The following is a 9,796-nucleotide window of genomic DNA, read 5'->3' on the forward strand; positions in this document are numbered from 1 at the left end:
AAATATAAGTTGAAATGGCTAAGTCCTAGCAGTGCAAAAAGGCAACACCCACGCAAATGGCAGACAGGAAAAGCAAACACTGAAAAGAAAAGGCAAAACTGAGAATGGCACTGCTATTTATCAACTTGTGTATAAAATACAGACCAAAAATTTATAAATAAAAAATGCAGAATAAAGCAAAGTTGATATATACTATTTGAAATTTATTGAATAAATTGACATAAATTAACATAAATTAACTGAAAATGTCCAAAAACACTGAAAATCCAAAAAATGCAAAAACAGAGAACAAAACACAGACCAGACAGAAAAAATGGCCAAAAAGGGCAAAACACAGAAAAAACTGAAAACTCGTCCGAGTAGTAACCTATTTGGAGTGATTAAGTCTGCCATCTCAAAGTTTCCTTTGACGTTTCGGACAGCAATGGGCATGTCGTTGATTGAATTGGCAACACCAGCAGCAATGGTTTCCCATTGGATTTTTGAAAGACGGTCTTGTATTACAGGAATGATAAGCAATACAGGAATGATAAGGCAGAAGCCCTCGAAATTTTCCACAGTTAAAAACTAAAGGTAAAAATCATCACAATCAAAACATTACTAGCCTAAGATAAAAAATATTGCGCGTGCCGGGATTCAAAAAATGAGAACAATGCACTTTGGCACAGTAGAACGCGTAGCCATGGTTTGTACCAATAGAAAAAAATTATTGTATAAATTTTCCTATTGTATGGATTTTGTAAATGAGAAAAGTTAATTATCATTTTCAAAGTATCTGGATGTGATCGACATGCTTCAAAAAAGATGCAACGTAGAGGGTAAGTAGGGCACAAAGTTGCGTTCCCCATGCGTGATTGAGTTATATAGACTTCACTGTAAAACATTGATTTATTTAGCAGAAGTTTAATGGTACTAGTAGCCAGAGGAGTATATAAAATAAGTAAAATTTACCACAAATAAAGTAAAAATATACTAGAATAACACTCGCTGGACCATGAGATTCGACACGTCAGTCATCTTGTATACTCGAGCGAGTGTCTTCCTAACAAGGAGTTGTACAATCTAAAGAAAACAAGTTAAAAAATACACTTTTTAGTAAAAAACAGTAAACTTTTTTAGAGACTCGAGTTATTTGATTTTTTGGTACCTTAAATTATTCTAATCCTGTTCTGATTGGGGTATTTCAGGGAATTTGACAAATTAGATAAAAAACGGTGCAATTAATATGACACTCCTCGTTTAGTTATTAAGCGTTAAGTGGCACAGTTATAAACCTGTTTATAACACAACTACATTTGTAACTAAAGTCATGTAGTCTTTTTGCCATCTTTCTACCAGAGTAACGCCAACGTTTAGCTTTGTTACCCCAGAACGACGTTATGGTGAATTTTCGTCCAATATTAATCAAACTGTTTGGATACTTACCTCAGGCAAAAAAAGTTCTTCTTGGCCCCTTTTGATCGTCGGTATCGAACTTATTTTCTGTATGATAAGCACTTTCTACAAAAGAAAAGAAGAAGCATTTTTTTCATTTAATTTGAGAAAATCAATGCTGGTTATGGGTGAATCCCATGCACTAAGGTCTATTTTTGTTGTGTGTTACTAATTCTTTGATTCTCGCTAAGGGGCGCAGTAGTTTAGTGGTCATTGTTCTTGACTTCCGTGCTGGAGGTCAGGGTGCGATTCCCACTCGGTGCTGCGATTCACTTGGAAAGGCTCAACCCATACCATGTGAGGGGAATAGGGTACCATCACTCTGATACAAGAGTATGGGGAGATATGCTGGACATTGAATGTGGTGTGGTGATGGTACTCATATGTTCAGTACCTGCTAGAACGCAAGGTTCTCCCGTACTTTGCGAGTATCATCATCGATAAAGCACGACTCTGATGTGTCGCGAGCACAGAGTACAATGCCTGGTAAGCGCTGTGATTCCCCTATCTAAGGGTAGAAAACTATCCCGGGATAGGGCCCGCAGTACGATGATATCGGAAGGTCAGCTTCTCTCTCTTCTCTCTCTCTCTTCTCTCATTCGCTAAGTCAATGCTAGACTTACTAGGCTTGAAAGAAAATAAATTTCGAAAACAACGTAATTTTCTCGAGAAAAGTCTTTTTAAAATCGAAGAATCTATTGATGAACATTTTTACAGGGCTTATTTTCTACCATGAAAGTTTGTTTCTTTGAAGGGCAGTCGCGAAATTTACTCACTAGAACAAGGAAGTTGCAAGACGTTTAACTCTGTACTTACTGGAAGGCCAACTAAATGATTTCTTAATACACGTTTTCGACTGTAGCCGCCAATTGCCGCGCGGACATTTTTTTACCATCCTGAACTCGATCCAATCCTTTTTTTTTACACTTTTTCTATTGTCTTCAGGCGCGAAAAAAAGACTGGGACGGTTTTAGGGTGGTAAAAAATGCCCGCGCGGCAATTAGCGGCTACGGTCGAAAAGGTGTATTCTTTAGATCATACTTACGCATTGATCAGTTAGTATTTTCAATCTCCTATTCACATCCGTCGGAGCATCGATTTTTTGAACCAGTTTCTAAAGCAATCAAGAAAAAGTTCACAGATCGCATTATTAAAGTGTTATAAAAATACTTTAAACTTAGATAGTTCCATAAATTAAAACTATTGCAACTAGATCTAATAGCCAAAATAGATATTTCCCAGAGACTCTTATACCAAGAATATGTCCCTTTACCTAGACATTATCACCACAGTTTAAAAAAAGATAACCTGTAGGTAATGTGAAAATGATCAGACCGGTTTAAATAAAAAACAGACAGTGGCTTTGCCTGAATGTCTGGTAATATTTTGTCCAGAGGGATTGTATATTCTTCTCCTTAAGAATCGACTTGACCCTACGATAAAAGTACGCTTTATCAGGGTGGAAGATAAACTATAATGCTTCAAATTTTTTTTCTCTATAAATTGAAGATACGAGATTAATTTAAAATTCAATTTGGAAGAATAAAAAGGCGAACATTGACATTTTAGTGTTTTTCTGGCTTAAAAGTTGATAAAATAAAAAGATAGTGTGAATTACTTTAGAATTATTTTCAACTAACCGTTTCTCTACTGCAACCGCAGTCAGCCAGTCGTTCGACACACGCGGAATGGTACTCCAAAAGGCAGTGCGGGCATTTGATTATATCTGTGTCTTGCAAAGGCAAAAGGGTTGTGTTGTTCGCAATCCAATGCAAGAGGCCCTTGAATGGAAATAATATTTCAATTTAAAGTGAGATTAACTTAGAAAGTATTTAATTTATTTCCTTTTTAGAAAAGGGATCAACTTTACTTTGTGAAAGTGCATAAAACCGTTCTTCGACCACCAATAAGTTAATTCCTGGTTTCCATCAAAATAGGAAACGCGAGATTGACCATCGATGATGAGATTGATTTTCCAACCGATATATGTAAAATATCTAAAAAATGGGGAAACTTGTTATCGAAATTACATAAAAGCAAATTCGAAATTGAATCTAAAGATTTACAGGCATTAAATTATAGTTTGGATTTTTTTGCATTGAATAAATAAAAATTTCAAAATGAAGGCCGATTTTCCGAATTCACTTGGGTTCCAATTTATATTATTATGAACAAAGAAAGATAAAACTTACTTACAGATTATCAATTAAGCTTCGTTCAGCTGTTGTGTTTGTTATGTTATAAATTTTTTGTCCAAGTCAATGTTGTGTCACGTTTGTCGTTTTTGTCAGTGTATTTCGAAGGTTAGTCTTTTGGAGAAAATGTTGAAAGTAATATCTTTTGTTCATATCAGTACCAGTCATATCAATTGCTATGAAGTTACTATGAAAAACCTCTGTTCGATGATCTTACCTAACTTGTTTGCAGATGCATCATCCACGATTCTTTGCTCCAAAGCCTCCTTTGAAGAGCTCTTAAATAACTGCCGGAACTCTTCCGCCGGTATCGGTAGACGACCGTGTTCAATCTGAAAAAAGATACGAGATATCGACTTTCAGCAGATGGACTAACTAACATACTTGGAATCTTCAATCAAAAACTTTCTTTAACGGGGCAAGCGAATTGAATTAGTTTGAAAAAAAAAACTTTGCAGTCTTACATATTCAATGAACCTCTCCTTTGATAAGATAGTGGCTATTGTACCCAACTTTAAAATGAGCTCCTCTTGATCAACAGACCCGAAAGTCAACCAAGAGGACATTTAGCTAAGTTGACATGATAGACGGGTTCTCTCAGCTCTTTTAGCTCTGCTAAACGACTCCTGTGCCTTAAAAAATAAAATAAAGCTAGGTTAATTTAAAACGATTCGCTTTCTCATCTAGGCATGTTGTGAATCTCGAATTTTGGCAGTTAAGGGTGTCCTGAATAAAAGTACTGTATTACAAATCACAACATCGCAATAATGCAATAATGAAACTCATCAAACATACTACAAATGTAAGAATTTTCTTTAAAAGACAACAAAGTAATGAAATCAGTGAGGATATCATTTTAACTTAGAGATATGTTTTTGGCTCCTAATGCGAGAATTGGCTCTTTCCATCTGACCTTGAACCAACAGCGCAGTATCACCATAGTTTTTTCTTGCGCACATGACCAGTTGACAAGGGATTCAATAATGGTCGCATTGGGCGCATTGTTTCCTTAGCCAATACCTCCTTTTGAAGAAATGGATTTAAATGTAACAAGTTGATACAATGTTCATATAAATTTGACCATTCATTTGATATGTAATCACCAGAAGGAACGATTTTACGGAAAATAAATGCATTTCATCATTTAACAACCGTTCATTAGAATTAGCTAATTTTTCACAATTTCATTTGAGAAAAAGAGTAACAACTTTTAAACAGAGTTTCTGAAAATTATGAGTAGACAATATACCATTGTTTCTTTAGCTTCATGAAACTTTCGAAGTACCTTGTCCAGATCATGGACGGTGGGTTTGTTCTTTTCAACATCTGGCGAAACAAAGGGCAAGTCCAGCGGCCACCAAGACGGTTTGATATCATCTGACCATGTCAAACGTGTAGCGGTAGATTATGGTAATTTTTATTTATAAAATTATGAATACAAATTTTTTGATAATAATGCCAGTCCTACTGAAGCTTTGTACCAAAAATCAAAAGATTCCTATGATTCAATCCTGAGAAAATTTGGTTACAGACGAACAGACGGACGGACGGACGGACGAACGAATGAACGAACGGACGAACACAGGTTAATTTATAGGACCTCCACCGGGTTAGGTCCAAAAAGAAAGCTTACTTTATATAGAGCAGCAAACTCCACCCAGGTACATTTGGTTTTCGGACGACCAGAGGATGTCTGTGTCGCGTTTCTTTGTTTTACAATCTTCTTAATTCTATCGTTAACACTCTCGCTGGCGTTGTTATAAAAGAAATTGTCACCATACTGCACGAGCTCTCTTCGAACGGGGAGAATCATTTTCCTTTTCATGTCGAGGCTGATATTATTGACGAAATAATCTCCAAATTTGGCATCTTTAGTATTTCTCAACTTTCTCAAGTGAACCTCACGGTCGTTCCATCTTTCCACTAATGGAGCAAGCATCTCATCAAAAGCTTAATCGTTTGGTGCATCAGTCAATCCTTATAATCGAAAAATTCCGGTATTACGTTAAGTGTATTAATTTTTGCGGATTTGGTAAAACCATCAAATTAAATACTAAAAATTTGAGGAAAGATCCCCTGTTGCAACATGCAAGCAAAATAAACCCGCTAATTTGCCATTGTTTGAAAGCTTTTTACTAGCCCTAGTTTCGCACATTTTTGCATAATAAGATTTTCCCAACAAGGATGAGATTAAAACCTTTACGAGAAAATCAAAACAATTAGCAAATAGACGAAAAAAGATACAAACCTTTACTTTCGAAGATTCATCTCCAAATATTTCAACTAAGTAATCGCTATGAGACGTTATTCCAAGATCGGTCAGTTTCTTTTTGATATTTCCATCAACACATCTTTTGCAGGCAAGGATTTTTACCGATAGAGAATGGCTTCATAAACCCGTTGTCGATGGATTTATCTCTATCGGAGCCGACAGCGAGAATTTCTTTCATTTTGGGATTTAATCTGACTAGAATTTCCGTAAAATACTGGAAGGTTTCAGCCTCCAGGCTTGAATGAACAACGGCAGGGCCAGGTAACACCGGATTCTTTGTCATACAGCCTTAAATGCTTATATCTTAAGGGCGTGAGATAAAGATCCTCGCATATATTGTAGGTTGTATCGATTGTGAGTATTGTGAATTCTGCAGGGTTCGTGCAAAAATTAACGAAGTCGTTAATTTGATTGTCTGCAGCAAGAACTGCACACAAAGTGGGTAATACTTGAAAATTTCGGATGAATTCTTTTTCGTGAAGTCCATACTTTATGAACTCTGCAACAGGGTATGGATCAACAAGTAAATCTCCTCTTTGTAGCGATCTTTGATATTTAATACCACGCAATGTGGGGAGTGAGGCCATACTTTTGTGGTTGAAGAGACCTCCAGACTCCTCAAAAAGACGATCGTAATGGATGCTTGGTCCTGTCGTGTTTCCTCTGACTGGAAATCAGAAACTGGAAATGACGCACCATTTTCATCGGCTAAAATGTCCTCTGGATTTTTCAGAGCTGCGGTGTTAACAATGAAGATTGCGTTTTTCTGGCATCTGATGGGTACTTCGTTGATTATCGAATTACATTCAGGGTCCATGGCTTGTAGAAGTTCTGCGTTAGTAGGATTGATTTTGGTATCCAAGTATGGCAAATCCCCAAAATACAATATTCTAAAAAAAATAAAGTGCCTGAAAAACAATCCTAAAAATTTAGGGGAGGTACAGCCGCAGGGTACTAAGTACTAATTTGATTTTTGGAACAAATTGGCTATAGGTACAAGCACCGTTATGTCTTTTTTAAGAAAAAGGGACCCTATCTAATACTAAGTACTTCTTTTAGTTATCAAGAAAATGAGACTTTCCCCAAGAGTCCAACTAGCAACTCTTGGTTGTTAGGGACAATTCAAAAAATGTAAAATATCTAAAAAATGGGGAAACTTATTATCGAAATGACATAAAAGCAAATTCGAAATTGAATCTAAAGATTTACAGGCATTAAATTATAGTTTGGATTTTTTTGCATTGAATAAATAAAAAATTCAAAATGAAGGCCGATTTTCCGAATTCACTTGGGTTCCAATTTATATTATTATGAACAAAGAAAGATAAAACTTACTTACAGATTATCAATTAAGCTTCGTTCAGCTGTTGTGTTTGTTATGTTATAAATTTTTTGTCCAAGTCAATGTTGTGTCACGTTTGTCGTCTTTGTCAGTGCTTCAAAAATGGTCCCATTTAGCTGAAATTTTGCACACTTGTTCCTTGGGTGAATATCTGGGACCTTTTTTTCATATTTTCAATATGTTGACTCTTAGGGGTGTGGTAACGAGTTTCAGCCTCAAAACGAGGCTAAAAACTTTGGGGCAGGCTTGAGACTTCAAAAATATTCCGATTCAGCTGAAATTTTGCACACTTGTTCTTGGGTGAATATCTGGGTCATTTTTCATTTTTTTAAATTTGGATTCAATAGCACGACCCTAGTCATGACTTTTACCCTCAAAACAAGGCTGAAAACTTTAAGGCAAGCTCCAGACTTCAAAAATGGTCCGATTTTAGCTGAGTAACAGCAAAATTCTTTGAAACTTCACCATTCCATTTTTTTACACTGGCACAATAAAAAAAATCTTCATGAGATTCGTAAAGTACATATGCAATGCTTCGATTGCAATTCTACCGATTTTGTCTTTTAAATAACTTTTTTTATTGCACTCGTTAGACAGGTAACATTTTTTTTGGGCCGGCCTGATACACTCATTTCGTTTTATAAGCATACGGTAAATTTCGGCTGAAGCTCACTATGCTTAAGTAAAGCTCAATTTTGAGCCTCGACTATGCTTAACCCTATGCTTGGTAAAAAAATTATAAAGGGGGGTAAAAAATTTCGCGCATTTTCCCCTATCTTTAATCTTGAGAGAAATGAAGACATTCTATTGTTTTCGAATGTTGTTGTTATTATAAGTTGTGTTATTTATAAGAGATTAAACAAAAATAAAATCACCACATCTGAAATTAGGTTGTGGTGTGTCATTCAGGTGGTTAGTTAATTTTTTTTACTTATATAGGTTCATAAGGGAATAACTGATAGTTTTTGGATGGGTGTAGCTCAAGAAAGAGAATCCAATAAAACATGCATACCCTGCTTCCCTCACTCAGGAAAGAACAATATAAAATGAAAAATATTTTTTGATATTCATTCTTTTTTAACAGGTTCAACCCCAACAAGAGCTAAAATGCACAAAGAATTCAAAATTGACAATTCACTCAGACTACATCGCAAGTCAAGTAAGTACCGAATGTCTGTTAAACTATTCAGATGTTGAAAGATGCCTGTTAAACAGATGCCAAACTGTAAAAATCACAAATCTTTGGTCTGTATAGCTCAGTACACTGAAGGCTGTGAACAAGAATTTGTAGCCTTCTGCAAATTTTTAAAAAAGTCATTGCTTGTGATTTAAATGGAGTTTGTGGTAACAATTCAGTAATAAGAAATTCTAATATTTTTTAGACATGGCTCTTCCAACCATAGTACCAACTGAATCAAAATTTGAAAGCTGATGAAAATTCTTCCCCATTTAACAAGTAAGTGTTATTTTTCAATGCGAAGATATTTGGGCGGACGAACAGGTCAACAATATCATGATATATTCCAGTATACTATTCTTTAGGGAAGCCATTTCAAGTTCTGAGGGTTTGAAATTTTTGTTGAAGGACTCCCTAGGGCACTCAGGCAAGATGGGGATGTGTCGCTTACCAGAGTCCCTTTTATAAGTAAAGAAATACTTGGGATATTTTAAAATTCACTAAATTTTTGAAAAAAGCTAAAAATTGTTTAGGATCCATTTTCGAACACCAGTGACACGTCAGTGACAGTACCCCTCCCCAGGGAAATTCAAACATTAAATGTATACAATAATGGACAACGCTTCAAAACCTTACTGAATTTCTATGACATCATTATTTATCATTAATTTTTAAGGTGAAGAAAGTCAATGGAGTTTCGTGACAGCAACAAATTCGGTTGACTCAACTAAAATTTGGCGGTGTTTTTCACATTTCTTTTGCAATATGAAATCCAGTCTCAAACACGTTCCCCGTGTCTATATTAGATGGTGACAGCTTATTGTATAATGTGTTCCAAACAGTTGTTATTCCTGGTTATTTATGTCAAATGAGTGCAACTGTAATCTGCTTTTGAACTGGAACCTCTTATACATTCAATTGGACATTGCATGTACCAACAATCAAAGGACGTTCATGACAGCGACAAATTCGGTTAACTCAACTCAAATTTGCGATGTTGTTTTCACATTTCTTTTGCAATATGAATCTTCATTCTCAAACACGTTCCCCGTGTCTATATTAGATGGTGACAGCTTCTTGTATAATGTATACCAAACAGTTGTTATTCCTGGTTATTCATGTCAAATGAGTGCAACTGTAATCTGCTTTTGAACTGGAACCTCTTATACATTCAAAGGGACATTGCATGTATCAAAAATCAATTTAACGAACAATCATGTAAAAGTAATTTTTTTATTCTACGAAATGTGTAAAGTAGACAAATTATTTACAATTTATGAATTTAGAATTTTAGAGCAATTAATTTACTTTCATTTTATACTATATTAATTTTATCAAAATTTTGAAGGATAACCTTTCTTGACACTGCTTTAAGG

General features: G+C 35.4%; 1 long non-coding RNA gene across 1 annotated transcript; it reads left to right on the forward strand.

The window, feature by feature from the left end:
• Nucleotides 1–8,141: 8,141 nt before the first annotated feature.
• Nucleotides 8,142–9,131, forward strand: LOC136816386 (uncharacterized). Its single transcript, XR_010847918.1, has 3 exons — nt 8,142–8,402; nt 8,626–8,699; nt 9,097–9,131. It is a non-coding gene; the product is annotated as an uncharacterized lncRNA (long non-coding RNA).
• Nucleotides 9,132–9,796: the final 665 nt, after the last annotated feature.

This window comes from Clytia hemisphaerica, unplaced genomic scaffold (genome assembly GCF_902728285.1).
Source record: "Clytia hemisphaerica strain Z4C2 unplaced genomic scaffold, Clytia hemisphaerica genome assembly, whole genome shotgun sequence".
NCBI classification, from domain to species: Eukaryota; Metazoa; Cnidaria; class Hydrozoa; order Leptothecata; family Clytiidae; genus Clytia; species Clytia hemisphaerica.